Source organism: Arachis hypogaea, chromosome 6 (genome assembly GCF_003086295.3).
Source record: "Arachis hypogaea cultivar Tifrunner chromosome 6, arahy.Tifrunner.gnm2.J5K5, whole genome shotgun sequence".
NCBI classification, from domain to species: Eukaryota; Viridiplantae; Streptophyta; class Magnoliopsida; order Fabales; family Fabaceae; genus Arachis; species Arachis hypogaea.
Genome location: NC_092041.1, coordinates 89,877,345 through 89,884,781, shown reverse-complemented (window position 1 = coordinate 89,884,781; position 7,437 = coordinate 89,877,345).

Genomic DNA, 7,437 nt, shown 5'->3' with positions numbered 1-7,437 from the left:
GTCAATAATACAGAGAATTGAAGATTCAGAACATTAGCAGAGGAATTGCACAGAAAAAGCTGGGCGTTCAAAACGCCCAGTGAAGAAGGACAGACTGGCGTTTAAACGCCAGCCAGGGTACCTGGTTGGGCGTTTAACGCCCAAAAGGGTATAGTTTTGGGCGTTAAACGCCAGAATGTGCACCATTCTGGGCGTTTAACGTCAGGATGGCACAAGAGGGAAGATTCTGTTTTCAATGCAATTTTTTTCAAGTTTCAAAGTTTTTCAAAATCAAATCTTTTTCAAATCATATCTTTTCAATCAAATCTTTTTAAAATCAATTTCTCTCTATTTTTAAAAAATACTTGCTATCAATCAATGATTTGATTCAACATTTCAAATATGTTGCCTTTTCTGTTGAGAAAGGTTTAATGTTTGAATCATATCTATTCTTGTTAGCCAAGTTTTTAATTTTCAAAATCAAATCTTTTTAAAAAAATGTTTTTCAAATCATATCTTCTCAATCACATCTTTTTAAAACTAATCATATCTTCTTAACCACATCTTTTTCAAAATAGTTTTCAATCAAATCTTTTTGATTTCTAAATTCAAAATCTTTTTCAAAAATCACTTGATCTCTTTTCCACTTTCATTTTCGAAAATCAATTAGTGTTTTCAAAAATATTTTCAAATCTTTTACTTAATTTTCGAAAATTACTTCCCTTCTTCTCACATCCTTCTATTTCTGGACTAACACTATTCCTTAATGCAAAATTCGAACTCCATCTTCTTTGATAAGTTCGAATTTTCTACTTCTGTCTTCTACTTTTCTTTTCCTCTGACACCTCAAGGAATCTCTATACTGTGACATAGAGGATTCCACATTTTCTTGTTCTCTTCTCTTTCTTATGAGCAGGAGCAAAGACAAAAGCATTCTTGTTGAGGCTGACCCTGAACCTGAAAGGACCTTGAAGCGAAAGCTAAGAAAAGCTAAGGCACAACTCTCTGTAGAGGACCTAACCGAATTCTTCAAAGAAGAAGAACCTATGGCAGCCGAAAACAACAACAATGCCAACAATGCAAGGAAGGTGCTGGGTGACTTTACTGCACCTACTCCCAACTTTTATGGGAGAAGCATCTCTATCCCTGCCATTGGAGCAAACAACTTTGAGCTTAAGCCTCAATTAGTTTCTCTAATGCAACAGAATTGCAAGTTCCATGGACTTCCATTGGAAGATCCTCATCAGTTTTTAGCTGAATTCTTGCAAATCTGTGACACTGTCAAGACTAATGGGGTTGACCCTAAGGTCTACAGACTTATGCTATTCCCTTTTGCTGTAAGAGACAGAGCTAGGACATGGTTGGACTCTCAACCTAAAGAAAACCTGGACTCTTGGGAAAAGCTAGTCAATGCCTTCTTGGCAAAGTTCTTTCCACCTCAAAGATTGAGTAAGCTTAGAGTGGAGTCCAAACCTTCAGACAGAAGGAAGGAGAATCCCTCTATGAAGCTTGGGAAAGATACAAACAATTAATCAGAAAGTGTCCTTCTGATATGCTTTCTGAATGGAGCATCATAGGTATTTTCTATGATGGTCTCTCTGAACTTTCCAAGATGTCTTTGGATAGCTCTGCTGGAGGCTCTCTTCATCTGAAGAAGACGCCTACAGAGGCTCAAGAGCTGATTGAAATGGTTGCAAATAACTAATTCATGTACACTTCTGAAAGAAATCCTATGAACAATGGGGCTAGTCAGAAGAAAGGAGTTCTTGAGATTGATACTCTGAATGCCATATTGGCTCAGAACAAAATATTGACTCAACAAGTCAATATGATTTCTCAAAGTCTGTCTGGAATGCAAAATGCACCAAGCAGTACTAAGGAAGCTTCATCTGAGGAAGAAGCTTATGATCCTGAGAACCCTTCAATGGAAGAGGTGAATTACATGGGAGAACCCTATGGAAACACCTATAATCCTTCATGGAGAAATCATCCAAATTTCTCATGGAATGATCAACAGAGACCTCAACAAGGTTTCAACAATAATAATGGTGGAAGAAACAGGTTTAGCAAGGGCAAGCATTTTCCATCATCTTCTCAGCAATAGACAGAGAGTTCTAAGCAGAATACCTTTGACTTAGCAACCATGGTCTCTGATCTGATCAAAACCACTCAAAGTTTCATGACTGAAACAAGGTCCTCCATTAGAAATTTGGAGGCACAAGCGGGACAGCTGAGCAAGAAAATTACTGAACTCCCTCCTAGTACTCTCCCAAGCAATACAGAGGAAAATCCAAAAGGAGAGTGCAAAGCCATCAACATGGCCGAATTTTGGGAGGAAGAAGAGGCAGTGAACGCCACTGAGGAAGACCTCAATGGACGTCCGCTGACCTCCAATGAGTTCCCCAATGAGGAACCATGGGAATCTGAGGCTCAAAATGAGACCATAGAGATTCCATTGGACTTACTTCTGCCATTCATGAGCTCTGATGAGTATTCTTCCTCTGAAGAGGATGAGTATGTCACTGAAGAGCAAGTTGCTAAATACCTTGGAGCAATCATGAAGCTAAATGACAAGTTATTTGGAAATGAGACTTGGGAGGATGAACCCCCTTTGCTCACCAAAGAACTGGATGACTTGTCTAGGCAGAAACTGCCTCAAAAGAGACAGGATCCTGGGAAGTTTTCAATACCTTGTACCATAGGCACCATGACCTTCAAGAGGGCCTTGTGTGACTTAGGGTCAAGTGTAAACCTCATGCCTCTCTCTGTAATGGAAAAGCTAGGGATCTTTGAGGTGCAAGCTGCAAAAATCTCACTAGAGATGGCAGATAATTCAAGAAAATAAGCCTATGGACTTGTAGAGGATGTTTTGGTAAAAGTTGAAGACCATTACATCCCTACTGATTTCATAGTCCTAGAGACTGGGAAGTGCATGGATGAATCCATCATCCTTGGCAGACCCTTCCTAGCCACAGCAAAGGCTGTGATTGATGTTGATAGAGGAGAGTTGATCATTCAAGTGAATGAAGAATCCTTGATGTTTAAGGCTCAAGGATATCCCTCTATCAATGATGGAGAGGAAGCATGAAGAGCTTCCCTCAAAACAGAGCCAAACAGAGCCCCCACAGTCAAACTCTAAGTTTGGTGTTGGGAGGCCACAACCAAACTCTAAGTTTGGTGTTGAACCCCCACATTCAAACTCTAAGTTTGGTGTTGGGAGGTTCCAACATAGCTCTGAGCATTTTTGAGGCTCCATGAGAGTCCTCTGTCAAGCTAATGACATTAAAGAAGCGCTTGTTGGGAGGCAACCCAATGTTTTATAATTAACTATTTTCTTTTGTTATTTTATGTTTTTTGTAGGTTGATGATCATGAGAAGTCACAAAATCAATGAAAAAAGCAAAAACAGAATGAAAAACAGGAAGAAAAATAGCACACCCTGGAGGACGCACCTACTGGCGTTTAAACGCCAGTAAGGTAGCTGTTGGGCGTTTAACGCCCAGTCTGGCACCATTCTGGGCGTTTAACGCCAGAAAGGGGCACCAGACTGGTGTTAAACGCCAGAAAAGGGCAAGAAGCTGGCGTTAAACGCCAGAAATGGGCACCAGCCCGGCGTTTAACGCCAGAATTGGCACAAAACGAGATTTTGCTTGCCATTTGGTGCAGGGATGACGTTTCCTTGACACCTCAGGATCTGTGGACCCCACAGGATCCCCACCACTCTCTCTCTCTTCTTCACCCATTCATCCATCACCTCACCACCTCTTCCCCAAAAACCCTTCACCTATCAAATCCTATCTTTCTCTTCACCACTCACATCCATCCTTCATAAAACCCCACCTACCTCACCATTCAAATTCAAACCACTTTCCCACCCAAACCCACCCTCACTTGACCGAACCTTACCCTTCCCCCTCTCCTATATAAACCCATCTTCACTCCTTCATTTTCACACAACCTAAACACCACTTCTTCCCCTTCTTGGCCGAAAACAAAAGCCATTCCCATCTTCTTCATTTCTTCTTCTTCTACTCTCTTCTTTCTTAATTTGCTCGAGGACGAGCAAACCTTTTAAGTTTGGTGTGGTAAAAGCATTGCTTTTTGTTTTTCCATAACCTTTTATGGCATCCAAGGCCGGAGAAACCTCTAGAAAGAGGAAAGGGAAGGCAAAAGCTTTCACCTCCGAGTCATGGGAGATGGAGAGATTCATCTCAAGGGTGCATCAAGACCACTTCTATGAAGTTGTGGCCTTGAAGAAGGTGATCCCCGAGATCCCTTTCAAACTCAAAAAGGGTCAACTTTGATCAAAGGTTGGACCAAGTCCTCATAAACATTTGTGAAAAGGGCGCTCAATGGAAGAGAAACTCAAGAGGGAAGCCGGTTCAACTGAGAAGGCATGACCTCAAGCCCATCACTAAGAAAAGGATGGAGCAAGCATGAGGAAATTCCTCCTCATAAAATCCCTGAGATGCCTCAAGGGATGCACTTTCCTCCACAAAACTATTGGGAGCAACTAAACACCTCCCTAGGAGAATTGAGTTCCAACATGGGACAACTAAGGGTGGAGCATCAAGAACACTCTGTTCTCCTCCATGAAATTAGAGAAGATCAAAGAATCATGAGAGAGGAGCAACAAAGACAAGGAAGAGACATTGAGGAGCTCAAGCACTCCATAGGATCTTCAAGAGGAAGAAAGAGCCGCCATCACTAAGGTGGACCCGTTCCTTAATTTCCTTGTTCTTTATTTTCTTATTTTTCGAATTTTAGTGCTTATGTTTGTCTATGTTTGTGTCTTGTGATCATTAGTGTCTTAGTGTCTATGCCTTAAAGTTATGAATGTCCTATGAATCCATCACCTTTCTTAAATGAAAACTGTTTTTATTACAAAAGAATAAGAAGTACAGGATTTCGAATTCATCTTTAAAACTAGCTTAATTAGTTTGATGTGGTGACAATACTTTTTGTTTTCTGAATGTATGCTTGAACAATGCATATGTCTTTTGAATTTGTTGTTCATGAATGTTAAAATTGTTGGCTCTTGAAAGAATGATGAAAAAGGAGACATGTTACTGAGGATCTGAAAAATCATAAAAATGATTCTTGAAGCAAGAAAAAGCAATGAATACAAAAAAAGTCGAAAAAAAAAGAGAGAGAGAGAAAGAGAAAGAAAGAAAAGAAAAAAAAGAGGGAGAAAGAAAAAAAAAATAAAGTTGTGATCCAAGACAAAAAGAGTGTGCTTAAGAACCCTGGACACCTCTAATTGGGGACTCTAGCAAAGCTGAGTCACAATCTGAAAAGGTTCACCCAATTATGTGTCTGTGGCATGTATGTATCCGGTGGTAATACTGGAAGACAGAGTGCTTTGGGCCACGGCCAAGACTCATGAAGTAGCTGTGTTCAAGAATCATCATACTTAACTAGGAGAATCAATAACACTATCTGGATTCTGAGTTCCTAAAGAAGCCAATCATTCTGAATTTCAAAGGATAAAGTGAGATGCCAAAACTGTTCAGAGGCAAAAAGCTACTAGTCCCGCTCATCTAATTGGAGCTAAGTTTCATTGATAATTTGGAGTCTATAGTATATTCTCTTCTTTTTATCTTATTTGATTTTCAGTTGCTTGGGGACAAGCAACAATTTAAGTTTGGTGTTGTGATGAGCGGATAATTTGTACGCTTTTTGGCATTGTTTTTAGTATGTTTTTAGTATGATCTAGTTAGTTTTAGTATATTTTATTAGTTTTTAGTTAAAATTCACTTTTCTGGACTTTACTATGAGTTTGTGTGTTTTTCTGTGATTTCAGGTATTTTCTGGCTGAAATTGAGGGACCTGAGCAAAAATCTGATTCAGAGACTAAAAAGGACTGCAGATGCTGTTGGATTCTGACCTCCCTGCACTCGAAGTGGATTTTCTGGAGCTACAGATGCCCAATTGGCGCGCTCTCAACGGCGTTGGAAAATAGACATCCTGGGCTTTCCAGCAATATATGATAGTCCATACTTTGCCCAAGATTTGATGGCCCAAACCGGCGTTCAAAATCACCCTCAGAAATCCCAGCGTTAAACGCCGGAACTGGCACCAAAATGAGAGTTAAACGCCCAAACTGGCAAAAAAGCTGGCGTTTAACTCCAAGAAGAGTCTCTACACGAAAATGCTTCATTGCTCAGCCCAAGCACACACCAAGTGGGCCCGGAAGTAGATTTTTATGTCATTTACTCATCCCTGTACATCCTAGGCTACTAGTTTTCTATAAGTAGGACCTTTTACTATTGTATTTTGATCTTTTGATCTTTGGATCTTTTGATCTTTAGATCTTTTGATCACTTTGGGAGGCTGGCCATTCGGCCATGCCTAGACCTTATTCTTATGTATTTTCAACGGTGGAGTTTCTACACACCATATATTAAGGTGTGGAGCTCTGCTGTACCTCGAGTATTAATGCTATTACTATTGTTCTTCTATTCAATTCCGCTTGTTCTTGTTCTAAGATATCACTTGTTCTTCAACTTGATGAATGTGATGATCCGTGACACTCATCATCATTCTCACCTATGAACGTGTGACTGACAACCACCTCCGTTCTACCTTCGACTGGGTGAATATCTCTTGGATTCTTTAACCGGAATCTTCGTGGTATAGGCTAGAATTGATGGCGGCATTCAAGAGAATCCGGAAGGTCTAACCTTGTCTGTGGTATTCTGAGTAGGATTCAATGATTGAATGACTGTGACGTGCTTCAAACTCCTGAGGGCGGGGCGTTAGTGACAGACGCAAAAGAATCACTGGATTCTATTCCGGCCTGATCGAGAACCGACAGATGGATAGTCGTGCCGTGACAGGGTGCGTTGAACATTTCCACTGAGAGGATGGGAGGTAGCCACTGACAACGGTGAAACCCTTGCTTAAGCTTGCCATGGAAAGGAGTAAGAAGGATTGGATGAAGACAGTAGGAAAGCAGAGAGACGGAAGGGAAGGCATCTTCATACGCTTATCTGAAATTCATACCAATGAATTACATAGGTATCTCTATCTTTATCTTTATGTTTTATTCGCATATCACCATACCCATTTGAGTTTGCCTGACTAAGATTTACAAGGTGACCATAGCTTGCTTCATACCAACAATCTCTGTGGGATCGACCCTTACTCGCGTAAGGTTTATTACTTGGACGACCCAGTACACTTGCTGGTTAGTTGTGCGAAGTTGTGTTTATGCCATGGTATTGAACACCAAGTTTTTGGATTCATTACCGGGGATTATTTGAGTTGTGAAAAGTAGTGATCACAATTTCGCGCACCAAGAGTGCAATGCCATAACCGTGACCAACATGGCCGAACGTGGAGAGAGTGAAAAGGCAGTGATTTCTAGTGAGGAAGACCTCAGGGAATGTCCACTGGCCATTAAGGAGTACCCCAATGAGAAACCAAAGGAATCTGAGACTCATACAGAGACCATAGA